Source organism: Dromiciops gliroides, chromosome 4, assembly GCF_019393635.1.
Source record: "Dromiciops gliroides isolate mDroGli1 chromosome 4, mDroGli1.pri, whole genome shotgun sequence".
Taxonomy (NCBI): Eukaryota; Metazoa; Chordata; class Mammalia; order Microbiotheria; family Microbiotheriidae; genus Dromiciops; species Dromiciops gliroides.
In genome coordinates, this window is record NC_057864.1 from 130634730 (window position 1) to 130661356 (window position 26627).

The 26627-nt window shown below is 38.7% G+C and overlaps 1 long non-coding RNA gene across 1 annotated transcript; it reads left to right on the top strand.

Annotated features, from left to right (window-relative positions):
- Window positions 1-19001: 19001 nt before the first annotated feature.
- Window positions 19002-24617, top strand: LOC122753119. The gene is made up of 3 exons (XR_006356244.1): window positions 19002-19191; window positions 22767-22956; window positions 24010-24617. It is a non-coding gene; the product is annotated as an uncharacterized LOC122753119 (long non-coding RNA).
- Window positions 24618-26627: the final 2010 nt, after the last annotated feature.

Below are 26627 nucleotides of genomic sequence, written 5' to 3' on the forward strand. Positions count from 1 at the left end.
TATTTAAACCTTATGGCATGTTGAGTAAAAAGTACAGAGCCTTCCAGAACTACTTTACTTTATGAATACATTACTGTCTTTTGAGAAAGACATCTCAACATAAAAGAGAATAAAATAAATTAGATGAATGTAACTGGCTACTGAGTTTGCCCTGGGCCTAAGGAAGTGTGGTACAGTGGAAAGAACATTTGAACCTGGGTTCAAATCCTACATATGATATGACTTCCTGTGTTTCTTTAGGCCAGTCCCTTAGTCTCCACAGACATTGATTTTCCTCATTTGCAAAATTAAGTGGTTAGATTTGAAGGCCTCTGAGGTCCCTTATAGTTTTTTGTGGGGTTTTTTTTGGCAGGGCAAGGAGGGGTAAGTGATTTGCCCAGGGTCCCTTATAGTTTTAGTTCTATAACTCTTTGAAAATAAAGTAAAGAAGATGAATGAAACTAGTAACTGGGTTTTTCCTGGACCTGAAGTAATATTCCATGTTTTTAACACTATTATTCTTTTAAAAATTAATTAATTAATTAATTAATTAATTTTAGTTTTCAATATTTGTTTAGTTAAGATTTCCAATTTCCAATTTTTCTCCTTCTCCCCTCCCTCACCCCTCCCCTAGACAGCAGGTAATCTGATATAGGTTATATATATATATATATATATATATATATATATATATATATATATATATATATATAAAATAACATTAAACATATTTCTGCATTAGTCATGTTACACGAGAAGAATCAGAGCAAAAAAGGAAAAACCTCAAAAAAGAAAAACAACAGCACCAAAAACAAAAGAAATAGTATGGTGCAATCAGCATCCATATTCCACAGTTCCTTTTTTTTTTTTTCTGGATTTGGAAAGCCTTTTTCATCATGAGTCCTTTGGAACTTTCTTATACTGTTGGATTGGTGAGAAGAATCTAGTCTGTCACAGTTGATCAACACATAATGTTGATGATACTGTGTACAATGTTCTGATTCTACTCATCTCACTCAGCATCAGTTCATGCAAGTCCTTCCAGGTTTCTCTGAACTCCTGTTGCTCATTCTTTCTTTTTTTTTTTTCATTTTTATTTTTATTTTTATTTTTTACATATAAGGTATTTTATTTTTTCCGTTACATGTAAAGATAGCTCCCAACCCCTGTCCACACAAGCCTTACAATTTCAGACCCTTCTCCCTCCCTCCCCTCCCTCCCCCCTCCCCCAGACAGCAGGCAATCTGACATAGGTTATATCTATATATCTATATACATATACATATATATATATATATACACACACAACAACATTAATCCCATCTCTGCACTAATCCTGTTACAAGAGAAAAAATCAGAGCAGTGATGCAAAACCTCAAAATAGAAAAAAAAAACCAACAGCACACAAAACAAAAGAAATAGTATGGTTCAATCAGCATCTATACTCCACAGTTCTTTTTTTTTTTTCTTGGATTTGGAGATCCTCTTCTATCATGAGTTCCCTGGAACTCTTCTGTACCATTGCATTGGTGAGAAGAATATAGTCCATCACAGTAGGTCAACACTCAATGTTGATGATATTGTGTACAATGTTCTTCTGGTTCTGCTCATCTCACTCATCATCAGCTCACGTAAGACCCTCCAGGTTTCTCTGAACTCCTCCTGCTCATCATTTCTTACAGCACAATAGTATTCCATTGTATTCATATAGCACAACTTGTCCAGCCATTCCCCAGTTGATGGGCACCCCCTCAACTTCCAATTCCTTGCCACCACAAAAAGAGCAGTTATAAATATTTTTGTACATGTGGGTCCTTTTCTCTTTTCCATGATCTCTTTGGGAAAAAGACCAAAAAGTGGTATTGCTGGGTCAAAGGATATGCACAGCTTTATAGCCCTTTGGGCATAATTCCAAATTGCTCTCCAGAATGGTTGGATCAGTTCACAGCTCCACCAACAATGAGTTAGTGTTCCAATTTTTCCACAGCTTCTCCAACATTTATTATTTTCCTTTTCTGTAATATTAGCCAATCTGATAGGTGTCAGGTGGTACCTCAGAGTTGTTTTAATTTGCATTTCTCTAATCAATGGTGATTTAGAGCATTTTTTCATATGGGAATAGTTAGCTTTGATTTCTTTATCAGAAAACTGCCTGTTCATATCCTTTGACCATTTCTCAATTGGGGAATGACTTGGATTCTTATAAATTTGATTTAGTTCCCTATATATCTTAGAGATGAGGCCTTTATCAGAAGTACTGGCCACAAAAATTGTTTCCCAGCTTTCTGCATCCCTTCTAATTTTGGATGCATTTCTTCTGTTTATACAAAAACTTTTTAATTTAATGTAATCAAAATCATCCATTTTGCATTTCATAATATTCTCTATCTCTTGTTTGGTCATAAACTGCTCTCCTTTCCAAAGATCTGAAATGTAGACTATTCCTTCTCCTAATTTACCTATGGTATCACCTTTTATGTCTAAATCATGTACCCATTTTGACCTTATTTTAGTTTAAGGTGTAAGATGTTGGTCTATACCTAATTTGTGCCATACTATCTTCCAGTTTTCCCAGCAGTTTTTGTCAAATGCTGAATTTCTATCCCAGAAGCTGGGATCTTTGGGTTTATCAAACAGTACATTACTAATGTCATTTACTACTGTGTCTCCTGTGCCTAGCCTATTCCATTGGTCCTCCACTCTGTTTCTTAGCCAGTACCAGATAGTTTTGATGACTGCCGCTTTACAGTAGAGCTTCAGATTTGGTACAGCTAACCCACCTTCCTGTGCATTTTTTTTTTCATTATTTCCCTTGATATTCTTGACTTTTTGTTTTTCTAGATGAATTTTGTTATTATTTTTTCTAGCTCTATAAAATAATTTTCAGGTAGTCTGATTGGTATGGCACTGAATAAGTAAATTAATTTAGGTAGTATTATCATTTTTACTATATTAGCTCTGCCTATCCATGAGCAATTGATATCTTTCCAATTATTTAGATCTGATTTGATTTGTGTGAAAAGTGTTTCGTAAATGTGTTCGTAGAGTTCCTGGGTTTGTCTTGGCAAGTAGACTCCCAAGTATTTTATATTATCTACCGTTACTTTAAATGGAATTTCTCTTTCTATCTCTTGCTGCTGGACTTTGTTGGTCATGTATAGAAATGCTTATGATTTATGTGGATTTATTTTATATCCTGCTACTTTACTAAAGTTGTTAATTGTTTCATATATACCATCATATCATCTAAGTATACCATCATATCATCTGCAAAGAGTAATAGTTTTGTTTCCTCCTTGCCTATTCTAATTCCTTTAATTCCTTTTTCTTCTCTGATTGCTAAAGCTAACCTTTCTAGTACAATATTAAATAATAGAGGTGATAATGGACATCCCTGTTTCACCCCTGATCTTATTGGGAAGGCCTCTAATTGATCTCCATTACATATAATGCTTGCTGATGATTTTAGGTAGATACTGCTTACTATTTTAAGGAAAGCTCCACCTATTCCTAAGCTCTCTAGTGTTTTTATTAGGGATGGGTGCTGTATTTTGTCAAAAGCTTTCTCTGCATCTATTGAGATAATCATATGATCTTGGTTAGTTTTCTTATTGATGTGGTTAATTATGTTAATAGTTTTCCTAATGTTGAACTAGCCCTGCATTCCTGGTATAAATCCCACCTGTTCATAGTGTATTATCCTGGTGATCACTTGCTGTAATCTTCTTGCTAATATCTTATTGAAGATTTTTGTATCAATATTCATTAGGGAAATTGGTTTATACTTTTCTTTCTCTGTTTTTGCTCTGCCTGGTTTTGGTATCACCACCATATTTGTTAACACCATTATTCTTACAGTGATACATAATGGCTACAAATCAGAATTATAGGTTGTTCAAAGTGCAATTGAGAGAGACACAACATGAGACTGCAGCACATTATAAATGACGAATCCCACTCATGAAGCAGCATAAAATATATGATTAAAAAGATGTATAACTAGAAAAGGAAATGGACTAGTAAAGGAGCAAGACTAAGACATAACAAACATATAGGCAAAGGATTGTACTGGTACCCACATAATGTCTGGAAATCAAGAAAAAGTCAACCTGGAAATGGTTAATAGGAAGACATGGACAAGAATTGCACAGGATTAGGGGGCAGCTAGGTGGTGCAGTGGATAAAGCACTGCCTTGGATTCAGGAGGACCTGAGTTCAAATCTGACCTCAGACACTTGATACTTACTAGCTGTGTGACCCTGGGAAAGTCACTTAACCCTCATTGTCCCACAAAAAAAAAAGAAAAATGAATTGCACAGGATGAGAAGACTTCAGTGGATTGCAAGCCACAACATTGGAGGGAATACCCACATTGGTAAGGTCATAGATCCATTGGAGTATAACAAACTTGCTGAGAGGACAGTGCTTTTCCAAACCTTAAAATGTTATATCACTGTGAATTATCAATAACATTCATACTAAAAAAATAGGGGTATTGTCAAGGAACAGTTTGGAATAATTTAAAATACTGAACAATTTCCAAAATGTAATTCACCCCCTTCTTTTTCTTCTATTCAAATACGGGTTCATCTTATTGCAGATCTACAGTGTCTATGGAAGGCACTAACTGAAGCTTTAACAGTTGATGTAACTGCAAGTCACAGTGCAAACAATAGGCCTTCTTTATCCACTTGATTTTTCTTGAATGGACTGTTAGACTGGATTCTTTTGACTGGTTGGGAACTTACTTAGGAGGCTCTGCTTGGATCCAGGGCTTGATACAATCATCAAAGTTATCCACAAATAAGAGTATCACGGGTCCCTCTTCATTCACACTCTGGAAGTCATTCTTCATGACAGTTGCAAAAACCTTTGGCTAGCATACACATCTCTATTTTATGATTCATTTGATATTAATAATCTGAGGGTATTCAAACAAAGTCATCTCTGTTGCTGCATCTATCAAGGAATCTTTTATTATCTTAATGTATGTATAGGAGGCACCTTTAAAGCTGAATATTGCTTTATTGAGTCAGTATCTTTTTATAATCAATGTGAGGGAAAACAATCCTCTTCTCAATAATTCTCAGGAACTCCACAGTGATGTGACAAAGGCTCTTCCTTCTCCTGAGAAGGAGGCACCCTAGTGGGTACAAAGAAACGGGACTGGCAGACCCTGTTTTAAATCCTAGTCCTTAATGCAAATAGACCCTCCCCTTTTCATCATTGGTCTGATTACTCAAGGGTTACAATCTACATGAAAAACTAGCTAATTGGAACACAGTATTCCCATCCCTCTTCCTTATATGGGCATAACTCAGGAGTGGACCTAATTTTTCCTTATATGGACACAACTCAGGATCTGACCTTATTGAGACCAGGGCTCCTTGAACCATGTGATTTTGTTAGCCAGATGGGGAAGAGGGGATCTGAGACCTTTGTCCTAAAAACAGGGCAGGAAGAGTACGATTGACTGTTATATCCTCATTGAGAGGAGACAACTACCCATTTTCTCATCAATAAATGTAGCAGGGATTTTGTGTTTTCTGAACCTCCTAGCAAATTGTGTGACTACAGCAAGGCAAAAAATATTGATTAAGCATTTACTATTTTCCAGGTACTGAGCTAAGCACTAGGGATATGTATACAAGCAAAATAAATGTCCCTCCCCTCAAGGAGCTTACATTCTAATGGGGGAAGACAACACAAAAAAGAGGTCTGAAAAATGTAGGAGGGGAAGGTTCTCAAGATAGGGGATGATGGTGAAATTCTGAAGTCAGGAGAGTCAGAGGTACAGCCCAGAAGGGAATGAAACATTACCTGAGACCATTCCTAAAATGGAGGTCCCTGGAAGAAAATCACCAATGGGACAATAGGTAATAATAATAATAATAATGAATAATAATTGGCATTTATATAGTTCCTACTGTGTGCCAGGAACTATGCTAAGCACTTTGTAAATATTATCTCATTTATTCCTCATAACTCTGGGAAGTAGATGTTATTATAATTCTCATTTTATAGTTGAGCAAACTGAGGCAAGCATAGGTTAAGTGACTTGTCTAAATCACACATTTAGTAAATATCTTGGGCCAGATTTGAACTTAGGTCTTCTTGACTTTATGCCTAGCACTCTATCTACTGTAGAGAGATAGTTTGCTATCGAAAATTGTTTGCCAAAATCTACCTATCACTTCTTATATTTTCATCAAGGGTATCCTCAAAATATGTGTAGAACACTTTCAATAATATTTTATAGGGGGGAGAAAGTAAGTAATTGGCTTGATAGTGATATCTAAATGGCCTTTTATTTTTGGTAATAATACCATCCATCTTTTGTTTCTAGTTTTGTTTCCATTTCTGTTTTAATATTCTATCCCATTAAGACTTAGCAAATATGTAGATTGGAATAGGCAAAAATAAACATTGAAATGTAAAGGGTACTATATATAACTTTTGACTCAGCTATACTTCTATTAGGTCTACCCCAAAAAGATCAAAGAAAGAGGAAAAAGACCCATATTACCAAAAAAATTATTTATAGCCACTCTATTTTTTTTTTTGCGGGGCAGTGGGGGTTAAGTGACTCACCCAAGGTCACACAGCTAGTAAGTGTCAAGTGTCTGAGGCCGGATTTGAACTCAGGAACTCCTGAATCCAGGGCTGGTGCTTTATCCACTGCGCCACCTAGCCGCCCCCCCCCCCATAGCCACTCTATTTTTTGTAGCAAAAAAAAATGGAAACAATGTGGGTGACCATCAATTGGAGAATGGCTGAATAAATTATGGTATATTAATATAATATAATAGTATTGTACAGAAAGGAAAGGATTAGAGAAGTCTAGGAAGACTTATAAGAACTGATAAAGAATGAAGTAAGCAGAACTAGGAGAAAAACTTACACAATAACAACATTACAAAGAAAACTCACTTTGGAAGACTTGAAGACTCAAGAGATTTGATCAAAGAAATGACTGATTAAAAAAACCAAAAAGAAAAGAAATGACAAAACGTGACTCCAGACAATTGCTGGTGAAGCATGTGACCTACAATCTGATGAAATAATGATGGCCTCATACTTTTCAGACATGGCCAATGTGTGTATTTGTTTTCCATCACTGTACTTTTTTTTTTTTTTTGGTGAGGCAATTGGGGTTAAGTGACTTGCCCAGGGTCACACAGCTAGTAAGAGTCAAGGGTCTGAGGCCGGATTTGAACTCGGGTCCTCCTGAATCCAGGGCCAGTGCTCTATTCACTGCGCCACCTAGCTGCCCCCCACTGTAAATATTTTTAAAGGATTTTGGTGGTGTTTTTTTTTCCTTTTCTTTTTCAAGGTGTGGAGAGAAGGGCTAGTGATAGTATTGTCAAAAAAAATTTTTTTTAAGTAAATAGGATTATTGAAGGAATTCTTAAAATTCATGGAAGTGAACTAAAGGAAGTTCAAAAGGAAACACAAATGAGCCAGACAGCTTTAAAAGTAACATACTGAATTTATCATAATAAGGAATCAAGAAGATCCATAAAATACTATACCATGTAAAGAGCCCTGTGACTGAGTAATCCACCTGACCCAGTCCAGCAGCAGCTATGACAAACAACCAAGTAATCTGTCTGCTTCAGCCCAGTAGCAAGCTGACCCTTAGAAGAACCCACTCCACAGGACAGTGACTTGCTTGATCCAGCCTAGCACTGGGTGAACCCATCCTGAAGACAGACCATGCCCTTCAAGGAGTCAGCCCAGCTGAGCAAATCGATCATCACTGCCCCATAGCAAACTTCAAGAGAACCCTTAGAATAAAGAAAGGACATCAAAACCCTGTGGAGTTTGTGGAATTGTAAGCCGTCGTACCTATGTCAGTCAGTTAAGAAGCACTTTTTTTTGGCTGGGTAATGAGGGTTAAGTGACTTGCCCAGGGTCACACAGCTAGTAAGTGTAAAGTGTCTAAGGCTGGATTTGAACTCAGGTCCTCCTGAATCCAGAGCCAGTGCTTTATCCACTGTGCCACCTAGTTGCTCCCAAGAAGCATTTGTAAAAGCATTTACTGTGTCAGGCACTGTACTAAGCACTGGAGATTTTAAAAACATGTCCTCAAAGAACTCACATTTGAATGGGTGAGACAATGTGCAAACAACTGTATACATGTAAGGTATGTGTTGTTCAGTCATTCAGTCATATCTGAGTCTTTATGACCCCACTGAACATACTGTCCATGGGGTTTTCTTGGCAAAGATATTGGAATGATTTGCCATTTCCTTCTCCTGTGGATTAAGGCAAACGGGGGTTACATGATTTGCCGAGGGTCACACAAAAAAGAAGTCAAATGACTTTCCCAGGGTCACACAGCTAGTAAATGCCTGAGGCTGGATTTGAACTCAGGTCTTTCAGACTCAAGGCCCAGAGCTCTATCCACTGAGCCACCTCCTATATAAGATATGTACCATTCCCTATACATGTCTCACTTCTATTGTACTTTAAGCTAAATACACCCTTCTTTTCTTGGATTCTCTGTATATTTGTTGGAAAGTAAGACCTAGGTTGGGGGAAAATGCTTTATAACTACCTTTCTTGCTATGCCATTTGAGTAAACGCTTCTGCTAATATTGATTAATGCCTAAGGAAAGGCACAACAGTGGCGACTCATAAGCTGTTATTAGGAGGATAATTACCTACAGGGTGACTCCTAGAATGTTGAGCTTCCCCTCTGAGGGGGAGCCAACCAGCCAGTGCTTGTACAAGTTGGGGGAGTGAATCCAGAAAGAGTAGTTATATCAGATCTCATGAAAATAGATGTCTCACTTCCCCTCTCCCCCTCCCCCAACATCATTGCCTCCAGTTTGGGCTTCTTCTCTACTTGGTCTGGTTCAGCTGCTCTTCAGGATTCCATTTTCTTGAAAGTCATTTTCCTCTCCTCCTATGCCACACAGTATATTAGATGTTCGAGTCCAGATTATGGAGGTATCCCTGTCATTAATCAAATATAAACACCTCTGTTTGACATTCAGATCCCTTCACAACCTAACCCCACCCAGCCTCCCTTGCCAGACATGACATTTTACTCCTCTTCAAGCTCCCTATGCCCTAATCAGATTGCTCTATTTATTATTCCTCACAAACTATACTGTTCATATGCCCTTTCATTAACTGTCCCACATGCTTAGAGTATACTCCTTCCTTACCTCTACCTCTTAGCATTCTTATTCTCCTTTAAGATGACCCAAGTTCCAGGGACAGCTAGGTGGTGCAGTGGATAAAGCACTGGCCCTGGATTCAGGAGGACCTGAGTTCAAATCTGGCCTCAGACACTTGACACTGGCTGTGTGACCCTGGGCAAGTCACTAAACCCTCACTGCCCTGCAAAAAAAAAGAAAGAGAAAAGATGGCTCAAGTTCCTAAGGCATTACTTGAGTGCTTTATCTTCTAGTGCCTTCCCACCAAAATTAATGTGTGCTTATTTTGTGTATACTGACATAAAGCCATGTTGTCTCCCAGATAGACTGCCAGCTCCTTGAGGGCGGGAACTATTTTATTCTTGACTTTATATGCCTAATGCCCAATAAAGGCTTTTTGATTGACTTGTTGATTAATAATACATATAAATCTTCAGAGAAATTTGAGCCTATGGTTGATGATTCATCTGGTATGTTAATAGCAATTCTCCATAGGAAAAAGAAGGCTGTTCTGAGTCACTTTACCACCACTATATAAGGAATCTTGGGTCTCATACCCAGTGTGGTTAAACTCTAGCCTTCTATCTTCTCCCTGACATTATTTTTACTCATATTCTGTGCTGGCATATGATGACCCTGCTATTTGTAAGTTCCTTAAGAACAGGAGCCATATCTTCTCTTTTTGTTTCTTCCTCCCTCCTCTCTCCCCAGTATTTGCTTCAATGATCTGTATATAATAAATATTCATTAATAATTATTTACTATTATGTTACTAATAGCTCAAATTCATATTTTACTTCATGATTTATAAATAATTTTCCTCATAACAATCTTATGAGAAAAGTAGTACAAGTATTATTATTGCTATTTTACAAAGGAGGAAAGTAAGGCTTAGAAATTTTCAATGACTTGCCGAAGATCACATAGTAAGTGAGGGAACCAGGACTTGAATCTATTAGGTTTCCTTACTCTAAGTAAGTTATTCTTTTTTTTGGTGGGACAATGAGGGTTAAGTGACTTGCCCAAGGTCACACAGCTAGTAAGTGTCAACTGTCTGAGGACAGATTTGAACTCAGGTCCTCCTGACTCCAGGGCTGGTACTCTATCCACTGCGCCACCTAGCTACCCCCTTAAGTCAGTTATTGTTATGACAACTTCCTAACGTTGACCTAATACCATGTAATACATTCCTGTAATTAGTTCATTTGTAAGACTGATCACCTTCAGGCCTTTGCAAAAATTCATATGGTTTCTTATAAGCTCACATGGGATATTATAAGGTTTATTTTGCATGAAGCTAGATCTTTTTGTTATTATTGTTCAGCTATTCAGTTGTGTCCAACTTTTTGTGACCCAATGGACCATAGCTCGCCAATACTGTCCATGAGGTTTTCTTGGAAAAATACTGGAATGGTTTAAGGCAAATAGGTTAAGTGACTTATCCAGGGTTACACAGGGTCCAAGGATGAATTTGAACTCAGGTCTTCCTGATTCCAGGCCCGGCACTCTATTCACTGAACTGCCTCTCTAGATCTTTCACCCTGACCAAATGTGGCTTGTTATTTTCCCTCTCATAGAGGCACCATGGCATTGAAAAACAAGAACCAGACAGACCAAAATGACTAGGGTTCTAGTCCAAGAATTTCTACTAACTAGAAATGTGTTTCTTTCATTTCTAAAGTTCTAGGGGCAGCTAGGTGGCACAGTGGATAGAGCATCGCCCTGGAGTCAGGAGGACCTAAGTTCAAATCTGGCCTCAGACACTTGACACTTACTAGCTGTGTGATCCTGGACAAGTCACTTAACCCCAGTTGCCTCACCAAAAAAAAAAAAAGGCATTTAAAGTTCTAGGGTTCCAAGTCTGAAATGCAAGAATCTCTAACGTGAAGTGGAAGGGAGAGGGACAGTTTAGTGTTTGCCAGAGAATACATAGCTGTTGAACCATTTGCTCAGGCTGAGTATATTTGTCCCTTTCTCTCTCAGATAGGATCTGAAGGCCTATCACCTAAGCATGAAGGGTTCTCTGTTTATGGCTCTCTACCAGAGATCCTCAGCTCAGAGTGCTCAATTTGGCCCTGAGTTTCAATTCACCCTCTGTGGCCTTCTAAGAAATCAAATATTCACTCCTCAAGTTGCACCAAGGTACCAGCCCTGCTCATTAACTACTGTAGCTTTAAGCTTTTAGAAACTAATATATTAGGTGTTCCTCAGCCATGTGAATTTAGAAAGATCTCAAAATTCTACTTTCTATTCAAAATACTACTGTCTCACTAGCTGTGTGACCTTGGGCAAGTCACTTAACCCCAATTGCCTCACTAAAAAAATAAGAAAGAAAGAAAAAAAATACTACTGTCTCAAAATTCTCTTATCTTTTTATTCCATTTAATTTTTTCTTTTTTGTATGGGGGAACAGGCCACATTACTGCAGGAGTGGGAGGGAAGAGAGTCCATATCCTGAAGAAGGCCCTCTTAGCCCCACTAGATGTATCTTCCAAGTGATGTCATGACTTGCAGTGAAGTGGATTTAAGTGAAGAAGAGCTATGCAAAGTCACCAGCCTCATTGTCTTCTCCAGAGCCATCTGGGTCCAGTGGCAAGATTATCTATCTATCTATCTATCTATCTATCTATCTATCTATCTATCTATCCATCCATCCATCTATCTCAATATCATGACAATATCATGCAGTAGGAGACTTTGGCCTTTTAAGGGAAGACATTTCACAGGTCACATGTGGTTTGCCTGAGACAAGACCCACTCAGTGATTAAGGCTAGGTCAGAAAGTAGGCAAAGAAAGAACTCTTTTACCTTGACAAAAATAAAATAAATAAATATATAAATGGGGATTGGGAAGGAGACCTTCAGGGTTTCTGGCCAAAATAGAAACAATTGTTGTTTATAACCATTCTAAGCCTCCTTTTTTTTTCTTTTTTTTTTTGAGGAGCAATGAGGGTTAAGTGACTTGCCCAGGGTCACACAGCTAGTAAGTGTCAAGTGTCTGAAGTCGGATTTGAACTCAGATACTCCTGAATCCAGGGCCAGTGCTTTATCCACGTCGCCACCTAGCTGCCCCTACTAAGCCTCCTTTGTAAATGTAATGTGCTTTGCAAAAATTAAAACATTACATAAATACTATTATCATTATGATTATCATCACTATCTTGATCTAATCTATAATATTATTATATAATCTATCTAAACCATACACTAAAAAAATCTCTGCTATAACATACCTGACAAGTAGTCATCTAACCTCCAGCTGAAGACCTCCAATTGGGAGATTTCACCATCACTCAAGGGAAACTTCCACTTGTGAATAGCTTTGTTAGGGCTTTTGATTTTTTTTCTGACATCATACTTAAATTTGCCTCTGTAATTTTTCTCAGATCTATTTATGGAGTCTTATCCAATAATAGTCTTGTCTTCTGATAACAGTACTCTTCCTTCTTTGTGTGTGTAGTGTTTTTTTCCTAAAGGTCTTTCTAGTTTACTGTCTCTGCTCTTTATGCTATGCCTTACTTAATCTCGTTTCCCCTGGTAATTAAATGCATACATACATACATATACACATCTCTCTATATATACACATACACATATACATCCACATACATCCACACACATATGTGTGTATATTTGGCTCCATCAACACAGACCAGTAATTTTTATGTAACTGGCTGGGGACACTAAGACACTAAGAGGTCCAGGGTCACACAGCTGTAACAGAATACAAAAGTAAATGTAAAAATCCTGATATTCTAACCTTCTAGTGTTATTTTAACATCCTTAATCTATTAGAAACCTGGCTTTTAGGAGATTAATTTTCTTGAGAGCCGTTTCAGGTCCTTTTCTTAAACAGTCACTTGGTATAGTAACTTTGCTGGAGGCAATGGTGAGCCAGGCATTTTTATTTCATTTAACCTCTGAACTACCTGGTGCCTTTGGCAAGAATATCTTTGTCCTAGTCTTGATCCAGCTTCCGGTAAAACTGATTTGATGTGCCCTAATGTGCAGACCAGTCTCTCAGGAGTCTAGAACCAATTTGAAAGTCATCCAAAGATCATATTATGTAAGAAGCCATTAGCTGACATAATAATTTGAAGAGACTTCCATGCCAGATTTGCAATGGTTCAGCCAATGTTTGATCTATAAGAAATCTGAATCTAAAAGAACTGCCTGACCCTAATCCTCCAGGGATAAGAGGAAAGTATCCAGTCATTTATTGTCACAATTGTTTAAACTCTTTATCTTGGTCACCATTCCCAATGTATTTTGTCCTCTTATTCAATTGTAAGCTCCTTGAGGGCAGACTACCTCACTTTTGTATTTTGTACCCTAGGACTAGAAAATTGTCTAACACAGGTGCTTGTTAGTTGGTTAATTGATTGGTGTTAAATAACCTCTAAGTTACATTTAGGAAAATTTCACCAAAATTTCTAACCAAGGAAACAGTATCATCACCCCTTTCTTGCCATTATCATATTCTTGGTTCCTACTGGCCAGGGAATGGTTTTAGACAGGCTACTCCTTGTCTACTGAACCTGAAAGCACAGCATCATCTCAAATTAGTTCTGATGATATTAGCTGAGCCTATACTCTAGAGTAACTTCCCAGTCCAACTCCAAGCAAAAAACCAACAAAAACATCCTTTGGGGAAACACACATACTACCAACTCTTGACCACTAAGAGTATCATAAGAGCATACACAAATACACAAACACACACACACACACACACACACACACACACACACAAGGGTAGACATCATCTTGAAACCCTCGATTGTAGTTGAGCTTCCCTACTATAATCTGATCAATTCATCAGTTAAGCACCTACTATGTGCCAAGCACTCTGCTAGACCTCGAGGATACAAAGACCATGCCCTCAAGGACTAACATTCTACTGAGGCCTACCTTCCTACTTATTTCATACATTGCACAATTTCTTTGATCTTGGAGAATGGTGAATATATAATTTATAGATTCCAGCATTTGATATTTTATTTCTTCTTGCTTTTAAATTCTAACTGAAGGCATCTTCACCAAAGGAGAGAGGCTGTGCATGCTTCAGGGCTATTAGAAATAGCTAACTGCTTCTTTGCCTCCCTCCCGGTCAAGGCCCTCCTGTACTGAATTCTTCATTGAACTGACAGTATTCTTACTTCTAAGGCCATTCTTCCTCTCTTATGGTTAGAAGGGAGGCAGGGTGTAGCCACATGCCTCTGCATAAATGGCACCTGTGAGTACAACATAGCTGGTACTGTTATCCAGATCTTAACCTGTAAGACTCTATTCCAACTGGCCAAGGCAGACCTCTGTGGGTAAGCCAACACTTCCTACTTTTGCTTGTAACGATTGGAATAACGCCACCTGCTGGATACTTACTGTAGAAGAGTTCTGCCCATGAAGGGAAGGTCTTTGAGGGCAAGACCAGGAGTCAGGAAGTGACGCGGGCTAGTGGAAGGAGGAAGGAAGAGACTGGCGCTCAGTCTCGCTCTTTTTCCTCTGGACTCTGGTGGAGAGCGGAGCTAGAAATGTGCTCTCCCTTTAATAGATAGGAATCTAGGCCTTTCTCTCTCTTTACCAAATTCTTATTCTCCTTAATAAATGCTTAAAAGTCTAACTCTTGCTAAAGCTTATAATTTATTGGCGACCACTCATTAGATATTTTAGACAGTTTAGCTAGAATTTTAGCCCTTAACATGCTAATCTATACAGCTTGTGGCCTGTATGGTACATTTCTTTGGTCTCTTATGAAGCTCTTATTCCTTCTGCTTGTGGGTGCTATATTTCTCCATGGCTGAGAGTGTTACAAAAGGGAATCTTCCTTTCTTTTTCTTAATTTTTCCTCTTGCTTCTCTCCTAATGTGCTGGGCAGATTTAAGGACCACTCTAATAGTTATTTCCATATCTCTTCTAGTTCGAGGTCCTGCCAATAGGAGTTCTCTGTCTAATCCTCAATCAACCTTTAAAAAAAAAATCTTCCTTTGGCTTCCCAAACTAGATCTAAGGATAAATCTTAAAAGTTTTCCATCCTTGAGCAACTCCCTACTTCAGCAATATAGGACTCTTGAATATTCATACTTGCCAGCAGAACTGAGTAGGTTGTTTATAACCTAGGAAAGCTTGTGATTGAGGGCTCTTCCCCCTAAGCCCTATAGTGAGCCAAATACTACCCAGGTAGGTTCCAGCAAGGGGAGGGATCACTCAAGGGAACTGTTTGAAAAGATGCATTGACTCCCCCCACCCCTACCCCATACAGAGATTTTTATTTTTTAAATAATAAACATTTTTATTTATAGTTTTGAGTTCCAAATTTTATCTTCCTTCCCTCCCTCCCCTCCCACAACCCCTCTCTGAAGTGGCAATCAAAAATGGGTTAAACATGTGTAATTATGTAAAACCTTACCATATTAGTCATTTTTGTTTGTTTGTTTGTTTTTGTTTTGTGGGGCAATGAGGGTTAAGTGACTTGCCCAGGGTCACACAGCTAGTAAGTGTCAAGTGTCTGAGGCTGGATTTGAACTAAGGTCCTCCTGAATCCAAGGCCGGTGCTTTATCCACTGTGCCACCTAGCTGTCCCCTACCTCTCTATTTCTTAGCCAGGACCAGATTGTTTTGATAATTACCACTCTATAATACAGTTTGAGATCTGGTATGGCTAGACCACCTTCTTTTGTATTTTTTTCCTTGATTTCCATGATATCTTTGAGGCAGTCTAAAGGGCTATTTCTCTGTCAAACAATCACATAAAAAATTGATATTTGAGTAATGTAGTCTAACTGCTGAATAAGACATGTTAACTATTCATTTTTTTTTCCAAAATCTTTAAGTTCAGTTATTATAAAGGAAAGCACCTGAACCCTACACCTCAGTTTCTCACAGAAATGCCTTCACTTAGTTATGTCATTCTCAGACTACATTGGAGTATTGTTTTCAGTTCCAGATGTCACCTTAAATAAGGGAGACCTGGGGACATGTAACATTGGAACCTCCCTATACCACAATAACCTTTTCTCATTTGTGATTTCTTTCTGAGGTTGGAGGGAAGCCACTATTTTGAGGCCAGATCCAGGATGCCCAAGCTTCATCCTCCTTCTGGCGATGCCTCTCTGACTCTCCTGACTTTGCCATCAATCCTACTTCTCCCTTCACTTTTTAGCTCCCTCTAAAGTGTTATCTTTCCTCTTCCCCCCAATTAGAATGTAAGTTCCCTGAAGGCAGGAGAATTATCTTTTTTCTTTTTGCTTATATTTGTATTCCCAACTCTAAGTACAACCCATGGCACATAGTAAGCACTTAACAAATGCAAGACAAGGTAGCCTGCCCAAGTCAAGTTAATAAGTATTTATTAAGCACTTAACCATATTCCAGACATAATTTTAAATGAGGGGGATACAAGAAAGACAAAAACAAAAATAAATAAATAAATGAAAATTAGTCCTTGTTCTCAAGGAGTTCACAGTCTAATGGGGTGTAACATACAAACAACTATGTACAAACATGATCTATATGGAATAAATTAGAGATGATCAACATAGGAAAGGCACTAAAATTAAGGAGGGAAAGGTTTCTTGTAGAACAGTTGTATAAAATACAGAATCTGCCTCCATGAGGCCCACAATACTCCTGTGTACTTTGAGAACCAGATTGAAATTTAACTGGGGGCAGCTAAGTGGTGCAGTGGATAGAGCACTGGCCCTGGAGTCAGAAGGACCTGAGTTCAAATCCAGTCTCAGACACTTGACACTTACTAGCTGTGTGACCCTGGGTAAGTCACTTAATCCCAATTGCCTCACCAAAAAAAAAAAAGAAAGAAAGAAAGAAAGAAAAAGGAAAAGGAAAAGAAATTTAATTGGGAAATAGTAAACAAAATAAATAAACATGCAATAAAACATGATATTATCATCCTTATTTCTTTTTAAGTCGGACACCACTGCTATAGAAGATGGGGTTTTAGCTGGGCCTTAAAAGAAGCCAGGGAAGCCAGGAAATGGAGATGAGGAAGGAGAGATAAAAGGAGCATCTTCACTGAACAAACAATGATTAGGTACAGCCCAGTGACCCTTCAAAGGCACAGTCCAAGGAGTTGAGGTAGGAACCAGCAGCAGAGAAAGAATCCAACTCTACCTTTTTTTTTTTTTTTTTGCAGGGCAATGAGGGTTAAGTGACTTGCCCAGGGTCACTAAGTGTCAAGTGTTTGAGGCTGGCTTTGAACTCAGGTCCTCCTGAATCCAGGGCCGGAGCTTTGTCCACTGAGCCACCTAGCTGCCCCCAACTCTACCTTTTAAGGGAAGGAAGGAGGGGATTTTTCTTCCTCTTCCCTTCCCCCCTTCCCCCCCCCCCCAGGGAAATACATAGATCCCCATGGAATCTAGCAAAGAAGGAGACATATCCAGCAGTTAAGAGACTTCAGGGGCAGCTAGGTGGTACAGTGAATAAAGCACCAGCCCTGGATTCAGGAGGACCTGAATTCAAATCTGGCCTCAGACACTTGACACTTACTAGCTGTGTGACCTTGGGCAAGTCACTTAACCCTCATTGCCCCCCACCCCCACCCCAAAAAAAGAGACTTCAAGGCACAGCTGAGAGAAACACATGGCTACAAAGAAACAGCTTCAACTTTGGACTGGATGGTATCAGAAGCTCCATTCAACTCAGATTCTGAGATGCTATATGATTTAATATGATGTCCTCAGCCTTTAGAGAGAGTTGATAAAGGAGCATTCATTTGAACAGTGTTTCTGTATCTTTCATCAAGCTATTGTGGAAGGCATTGTCCACTTTGCTACCCAACACTCCTTATACAAGAACCCACATGATACATTCTTACCCTTGAGTGGAGCAGCAGGAAGGGCTGATTCTTTTTTCTGACAGTGACCCAAAGTGTAACCCAAAGTATTTCTCTTTTTTACCTTACACAGCTACTGAGAGCCTCAAAGGTAAATTAAGTGTCTAAATGTAAGTAATGATCAACTTGATGTGGGATAGAATTAGGGTCAAATTGATTGTGAGTCGTCTCAAAGGAATTACAAGACTTGTTGACTCAGTTTACCGAGTTTTATTGCAATACTGTGAGTAAACACAGGGAGAGAACCAGAAAAGTGGAAAGGTATCTCTGGAATAAGGAAAGAAAAGATAGTTATATTTATAGTATGGATAAATTGATTATCAGTCTCATTATAATAATCTCCACCTTAGGGGGGTACAAGGGAGGGCCTATCCTGATTTGGAGTTCCTGGGGTCTTAAGACAACCCCTGAGGCGGATACCTTTTTCTGTAGAGGTGTGTTTTGGGGATTTACATGTCATTAGATGAATCTCTGGACAAATTTGGCCTTTTCTGCGCATGTCTCTTTGATTCCCATGCCAAGTTTCAAAATATTTTCATTTATCAGTTTAAATTTCTATGCCCTGTCAATGTATCATTGTTATAGTTAAGGTCTCTATGACCTGTCTCTGTATGTTCTTGTTATGGGTTTTGATTAATGTGGGTAACGAGAACCTAGGCCCTGACTTGTATTAATGAAGACTCAAGTCTTAGGTTATCCATTAACTGGGGTCTGAATCCCTCTCAGAGCTCACATCTAAATTAGAGCTTGGGTCTTAGGTTTTTCTGTTAACCCCTTTTTTGCCTCCTACATCAAGTTCATGTCAGGGACCTAGTAAGATCTACTCCCTTTAAATGGCCTCTAATTGTTTTCATCCTGAATCGTCAGATCTTACATCACCTATAATTTTGCAAGCTGCCTTTGCCCTTTTGGACATGGGTGGGGAATCAATTCTAAATAAATAGAATAACATTCACAGAGCAAACAGCAATGAGGACAGTGCCCTACACTAGTAGATATTTAATAAATGTTGGTTAAATTTATGTGAACAGAGAGGTGGAGGTAGATGAGGAAGGCAGCATTCTCAAGGCTGGCTGTTGGGTACCCCAATAATCAGATTGTTCTTGGATCTTAAATATTCTTTTAAAATAGGCCTCTTTTTCAAAGTGAAATTTCAACACTCTAGGACTTGATCTGACTGAATAATGGGGGGAAAAGGTAAGCTGATCAGCTAAAATTAGCTACTAATTATTTGTGAACCGCTCCTCTGTCAAGTTTTCCTAGTGCCTGCCCTACTTTTGTTTCCTTGTCCCAAGTTGTAAAGACCATCTAGTCTTTCTAAACAACTGCAAAAGCACAGCAGGACCTCTGGCCTGGAATTAAGGCTTCTGTATCAGTCATAGCCAAGCCCTGCTCTTTGAATGAAATGCTAAAACCAAGACCCACCCTCTTAGGCAGCTCTTGTAAATAAAGGAGGGGACCATGGGGTTCTTGGCCAATATTTTTACTGTCAGTAGAATGGAGCAATTAGATACTCATAGAATCATGGAGTTTGAATGGAACTCAGAAAGTAGACTGGTATTGTTCTCTTCAAAGTCTATAGCTTTACTCTCCAAAGCAAATGTTTTTATATTTGATTTTAAAAAAGATTTCTAGAGATGGATTCCATAACTGCTTTCTTTTGCCTGTCCTTATGTTTGATCATCCTTAGCAAAAAGAATTCTTTCTATCTAGCCAAGTTCTGAGTGCAATTTAGTTCATTTTCTCTGGAAAGCTAGTCAGTATGCCCTTTGTAGTGACATTTTTCCAAATATGAAATGTGATTACTTTTCCAAATAGGCCCTATTTTCCATTCCTTTAATCATTGCTTTTGATTCTCTTTGTACTATTTGTTCTCTTAAAGTGTGGCTATCAAAACTGGACAAAAACTGCTAATGAAGACTCAAGCAATGCCAAACATAGCAAAGTGATTATTATTTTTTGTTGTTGTTCTTATTTCTTTGTCATATTCTTTTTAATATTAAAAAAATATACATCTAAGGACTGGCCTGAAAGTCAAGAAGACTAAGTCTTGCTCTTGATACAAACTAGCACAATTATCATAGGCAAGTCTCTTAATCTTTTAGTCCCTCAGGAAATTCTAAGACAAACAATTTATGGATTTATTGCTGACCTGTATCAGTGGAAGAAAATTCCACAACAGGAGTTTGCTATGCCAACGAAATCATAGTCCTACAGTCTCCTAAAACACTTCATTAATTCCTGCTGACTTCTTCTGTTTGTGTGTACTTGAGTTTAGTTATAAGGCAGTTTAGTATAATGTAATAACATAAGTAAAGCCTTTTGTAAATCTTGATGTACTATTTAAATGTCAACTGTTATTATTAATAGTCATTCTGTTGCCATCTTGTATCTATGCTTGGTTTTTTTGTCCCTCTGGATGGTATTGTGCTGAATAACTGAATGCTGTTTTGACCCTTATGGACCATCTCTTTCATTTTTCAAGGCCATTTTCAGTTTGCCACTGATTCAGAGACTCCCAGGGCCTTTTCCTGGTTTGCTGGGGCTGGGGCTGGGCTGGGGTTGGATCTGCCTTGGTGCAGCCTGTGCTGGGCTGTGCTCCGCTCTCACCCACATACAACAGACCTTTCCTGTCGACCTTCTAAGTTGTCTTTGGCTGGAAAATTATTTCACCCTGCCCTTTTGTGGGTTCTGCTCCAGGAATAGTATTATGGCATTATTCGAAGGTATTTGAAGGTTTTGGGGAGAGCTTTCCTCCACCATCTTGGCTCTGCCCACCCCACTATTTTCAATCAAGTGATACAACTTATGATTATTAAGCACCTAAGATGTATCATGGGTTGTGCTAGTCAATGGAATACAAAGTGAAAAACAAAATATGCCATGCCCTCAAAGAGTTTATATTCTACTAGGGGGAAAACATATATACAAGCAAGTACCAAATGCATACAAAGTACCAAATACATACACACATACATACTAATTTCTGAGAAACAGAAGGGAATTCTTTTCCTTACACCTAACTTCTTAGCTGTGCTACCCAACTTGTTTTCTACAAAGTTAGCAATTGTCCTTTCCATAGCTACTCCCAAGTCAATGACAATGACATTATATGAGTTTCCCTTTGATCAATCCCTGAAAAGGTATACTTTGCAGATTGAACTTCAAACACTAACAGCTATCCCTAAGAACCCTCCTGCTAGGCTGGGAAATAGTACTACCAGTCTATTTGATCCTAGGCTCCATATTCATAGGGGAGTTAGGAGAATGCCTGTGAGTTAGACTTGAAATCCTTACTCTTAACCAGATAAACTGTCTACATTTCCTCCCTTGCCTACAAATCCTGATTCTCTAGCACAAAGGGAAAACAAACAGGCCTGGCATGTTTTGCCCTTTATGAAGTCATGCCTTGGCTTTGAAAATATGAGAAAAAAGAATTCATTTTTCTGTGCGTCACAGGCATGGCCCCCTTTGCACCAAATGGCACAGGGAATTTTGAGCAGCAATGAATATGTGGAGCAAAGTGCAGGCTGAGTTATTGGACTCCCGGAAACACCACAAAGGGTCAGACATTTAGTAAAAGTGGCAGAAATGATTCCATACTTGAGGTCCCTGGGGTCTGAGAACAACAGATCAAGAGGGCAAATAGCCACTCTGGATAAAATCTGACCTTCCACCAACCTATTTTGCTTTTTCCTGGCTAATAACGTTTCAGGGCAGCAAAGGAAAGTTCCCAGTTTCCTTAATATCTGAAACAGAAAGGCAGAAAATCATCAAAGATGCTTACAAAAAAACTCTGCATTTATCTAGGCTGAATTCTTTATTATGGATATAGAAGCAAGAAATAGATCATCAAGATTATTCTGCTATTCCGTTTTAACTAGTCCTGATAATGTATTTGGGAGATAAGATAGATCCCAGAGTTCTCCCAGGACTGCCTCAGGCACTGTTCTTACTTTCTAAACCCACAGCCCTTCTCATCTTATTCTCTTTCTCTTCAGCTCTATATCCTCAGCTTCTTTCTAATACTCAAGCCATTATCTGCTCTTCAGGATGATAATTATTTAAATTTTAAGTAACTAGAAGCCAGGAGCAACATATCCTTTTATTTTCTTAGTATGGTATTCTTCTCTACTGTGTATCAAATTGAAATAGAATTTCAGTGTTGTGGAATCAATAAAGCATGGTATAATTTGGGAAAAGTTACCTAAATACCATTAATTGCAGAAAAAGGGATACCAGCATCCCATTTGGAATGTCAGAAGCTAGAAGGTTACAAAGACCAACTGTAGGGACAGCTATGGCAGCAGACAATCCTACCACCAATTCCATGTGACTTTGACTCTAGAAGAGTTGGTGAGAAGGTCTAGCACTAGTGTTCCCAGATATTCCTCCCACTGTTTCTCTAGTACTCAGTTGAGGGATATTCTAAGGCAAAAAGGTCACAGGTATTGAGGGAAATTACCAGGGTGAAAAGGTAGCTGAAGAATGGTGGTAAAATTCAGAGAATCAGAAGCACAGCCAGGAACAAAATGAAGGATGGTTCTCCTGGGCCCCTCCTCAAAATTGCTCCAGTAGGAACTCACCAATGGAAGAAGAGGGGTGCAGTGAAGGGGAAGTTCCAGTGTAAAAAAGGCCCCAGGCACTGAGAGAATTTCCGGAGTGGGAAAGTGGTTGTAGTGAATTCTGGAGATTCAGAAGCACATCCAGGAGGGAAATGAAGTGAAGAAATAACCACAGACTTATCAGAAAAATATGAACTTTTTTCTCAGAATCTGGCCATTCCCTTGATCAAGTGTGGATACAGAGTTGTGGATTGACCCATCTCTTCCAGGAACAATGGTAGAGTTCATCCTGGCACATGGTTCCAGAAATAGAGAAAAGGAAAAGGTACCCATGACAGCAAGGTCGTTGGTGAATGGATTTAAATGCCAAGCAGAAGAATGTTTTTTTATCTTAAAGGTAATAGAAGGGGCAGCTAGGTGGCACAGTGGATAGAGCACTGGCCCTGGAGTCAGGAGTACCTGAGTTCAAATCCGGCCTCAGACACTTAACCCTTACTAGCTGTGTGACCTTGGGCAAGTCACTTAACCCCAATTGCCTCACTTAAAAAAAAAAAAAGGTAATAGAGAGCTCCTGAAACTTCTTGAGCAGGAGAGAAACATGATCAGACATGTGCTTTAGGTATATTGATTTGGTACTTGTGCAAAGAGTGAATTGGAAAGGGAGAAACTTGAGGCAAGAAATCATTTGGGGGATATTATAATAGTAGAAGCAAGAGGTAAGGTCCTGAATGAGGGTCGTGTCCATTTGAGTGAAAAGGGACAGATACAAGAAGTGTCATGGGGGGTTTGGCAATTTATTGAATATAGGGAATAAGATAGAGTGAAAAATCAAGAATGATTTCAAAGTTGTAAACCTGAGTGATTGGAAAGATGATTAGTAGCCTTGAAAAAAAGAAGTCTGAAGGAGGGGTCTTGGTTTTTTGGGGAGCAAAAAGGGAATTATTTCGAGTTATGTTTTAGAAATATTGAGCTTGAGATATCTGTGGGTTGATATTCGACAGGAAGACAAAGGAGCCTCTATTTTAAAGCCTCTGTCTTGCTCTATAGCTCCCAACAAACTTTTGTTTTATACAGAATTTAGTTCAAGGATTATTTTGTTGCTGTTTAGTTGTTTTCAGTCATGTCCAACTCTTCATGACCCCATTTGGGGTTTTCTTGGCAAAGATACTGGGGTGGTTTTGCTATTTCCTTCTCCAGCTCGTTTTACAGATGAAGACACTGAGGCAAACAGTCAAGTGACTTGCCCAAAGTCACACAGCTGGTAAGTATCTGAGGCCAGATTTTAACTCAGGGAGATGAGTTTTCCTGACTCCAGGCCTGGAAGTTTATTCATTGTGCCACCTAACTTCCCAAGAATCATACCTTGCCCCTATTGTCTCCAAGCTGGTCTCCATAACAATTAACAAGTTGGAACAAGGTAACTTCTAACCTAATGTCTTCTTTTTCCTAGGTTCCCAGGTAGCATATTTCTCATCTGTTTCAGTCCTTTACACAGGTCAAGAAAGCCTGAAGAAACATCTAAGCTCCATTTCTTTCTTAAACACTGAAAAACCATTTGGAAGCATCTGATGAGAGAATTCAAATTACTCAGAGTGCTCCCCACCACCTCTTAAGTAGAATGGGCGAATAAAGCATTCTCTGACATTAATTTCCACTCCAGGAGAGTGAAAAAAAGTTGAAGGATCATTTAGCCTTCAGCTGAAGATCTCCAATGAGGAAGGATTCACCCAAGTCAACTGTTATAGCTGAAGGCTAGATGACCATTTGTCAAGTGTGTTATAGTGGGAATTCCTTTTGGGTATGGGGTGGACTAGTTGGTTACTAAGATATCTTCTACATCTAAAATTCTACAGTAATAAGCACTAAGCTGGAAACACCCAATTGCTACAATATTTCAGTTAGTGACAGTGGATAGGATGCTGAGTCTGAAGTTAGGAGTCATCTGCTCTAAATCACTAGATTAGAGAAATGCAAATTAAAACAACTCTGGGGTACCACCCTCACCTATCAGATTGGCTAATATGACAAAAAAGGAGAAAAAAATCAATGTTGAAGAAGCTGTGGAAAAATTGGAACACTAATGCATTGTTGGTGGAGCTGTGAACTGATCCAACCATTCTGGAGAGCTATTTGGAACTATGCCCAAAGGGCTATGTGACTGTTCATACCCTTTGACCCAGTGGTACCACTGCTAGGTCTATATCCCAAAGAGATCATAGAAGAGGGAAAAGGACCCACTTGCTCTCTTTGTGGTAGCAAAGAATTGGAAATCAAGGGAATGTCCATCAATTTGGGGAATGGCTAAACAAGTTGTGGTATATGAATGTAATGGAATACTATTGTTCTGTAAAAAATGATGAGCAGGTAGATTTCAGAAAAACCTGAAAAGACTTAAGTGGACTGATGCTGAGTGAAGGGAGCAGTACCAGGAGAACATTGTACACAGTAACAACAACATTGTGTGATGATCAATTGTGATAGACTTGGCTCTCCTCAGCAATGATCCAAGACAATTTTAAAAAACTAATGATAGAAAATGTTCTCAACATCCAGAAAAAAGAACTATAGATTATGAATGCAGATTGAACCATACTGTTTCTTCTTTTGAGCTGGTTTTTTCCCTTCTTTTTTGAGGTTTTCCCCTTGTGCTCTGATTCTTCTTTCACAAGATAACTAATGCAGAAATATGTTTAATATGATTGCACATATATAACCTCTATCAGATTGCTTTCTGCCTTAGGGAGGAGGGACAGAAGGGAGGGTGGGGGGGAAATTTGGAACTAAAAATCCCATGAAAACAAATGTTGAAAACTATTATTATATGTAACTGGAAAATAATAAAATGCTTTTATTTATTAATAACCCCCCCCCAAAATGAAAAAAACCAAAACTGTTACTCCTGGAAATGAATGCAATACTTCAGATGTGATCTGATCAGAACAGCATGCAGAAAGACTATTATCTCCTCATTCCTGGAAGCTATGCCTTAAAAGAGGCATTAAAAGATGCTACCACCTTGAGCATAACAGGCAGCAAATGAAGCCAAATGAGACCTTGATCCATTCTCAAGTAAATTGCATTTCAGAAAAACAAGTTTTAGGCCCTGAAAGGTTTAGCAAACATATGGAAAAAATTTACCCCGTATTCTTTGCCACATGCATCCTGCTCTTCAGCAAACAGATTTGCTCAGGAATACTAACATCTTGCCTATTAACATAGGGGGATGTTATGCAGATGTTGGTTTCAATTCATTTGGAATCTCCTGGGCTTGTTGGGGTAGTTGGGCTATGCCTCAGTGAAATGTGAGGAGACCTTCCAGGTCTACTTTTTCTCCAGCTGTTTTGATAGTTTTCTCATCTGGTGGGACCTCTGGAGGGACCAGGGCCAGACTGAGACTCAGGTATCTCTAAGAGGTGACCTCTGAAAAAGACTGAGGGTGAACCTTCATAGTTCCTGTGTTGACCAAATGCTTTAAATTCAGCATTTTTCATGTATTTCTCAATCAACAAACATTAGGTAAACTCCTATTATGTGCCAACCATTTGCTAGGTGCTGGGAATACAAATAAAAAATGTTTCTGATATCTTTTCAGAGGATACAGCACATAGAGGGAAGTTATAGCCAGTGAAGATGTAGGGGTTTGTTTATTTTTTTTGGAGGTTTTTGCCCACCTTACATTTAAAAACAAATTGTAACATCGATTTTTTTTTTTGGTGAGGCAATGAGGGTTAAGTGACTTGGCCAAGGTCACACAGCTAGTAAGTATCAAGTGTCTGGGGTCAGATTTGAACTCAGGCCTTCCTGAATCCAGGGCTGGTGCTTTATCCACTGTGCCACCTAGCTGCCCCTGTAACATTGATTTTTAAAACTTTGTGTTCCAAATTCTCATCCTTCCTCTCTATTCCCCCCTTAAGAACTCAAGCAATTCAATGTAAGTTATACGTGTGCAGTTGTGAAAAATATAGCAGACAAAAAAACTTTAGAAAAAGGAATTAAAAACAACAACAAAATATACTCCCATCTGTATTCAGGTACCATTAGTTCTTTCTCTGTAGATAGATTGCATTT